Source organism: Sinocyclocheilus anshuiensis, unplaced genomic scaffold (assembly GCF_001515605.1).
Source record: "Sinocyclocheilus anshuiensis isolate Anshui unplaced genomic scaffold, SAMN03320099.WGS_v1.1 scaffold687, whole genome shotgun sequence".
Classification (NCBI taxonomy): Eukaryota; Metazoa; Chordata; class Actinopteri; order Cypriniformes; family Cyprinidae; genus Sinocyclocheilus; species Sinocyclocheilus anshuiensis.
In genome coordinates, this window is record NW_015551096.1 from 405,717 (window position 1) to 405,947 (window position 231).

Below are 231 nucleotides of genomic sequence, written 5' to 3' on the forward strand. Positions count from 1 at the left end.
CCTCCAGTCCATCAGTTAACATCTGAAGAAGACAAAAGCTGAAACAAATACAGCATTAAGACGTTTTTTAACTAAAATACATTGAGTCCATAATCCATAATAACGCTTCCTCCAGTAAAAAAAGTGTTCTGGTCTGAATCAAGCTGCGTTTAAACAGCTCTAAACTAGGGTTGTGACGGTGAGGAAATTTTCCCACCGGTTAATCGACGTGTGACAACACCGGTATCACCG

General features: G+C 40.3%; 1 protein-coding gene across 2 annotated transcripts in view; it reads left to right on the plus strand.

The window, feature by feature from the left end:
- Positions 1-231, plus strand: part of ubl5 (ubiquitin like 5) — a 4,414-nt gene that overhangs the window by 2,284 nt on the left and 1,899 nt on the right. The window lies entirely within an intron of this gene.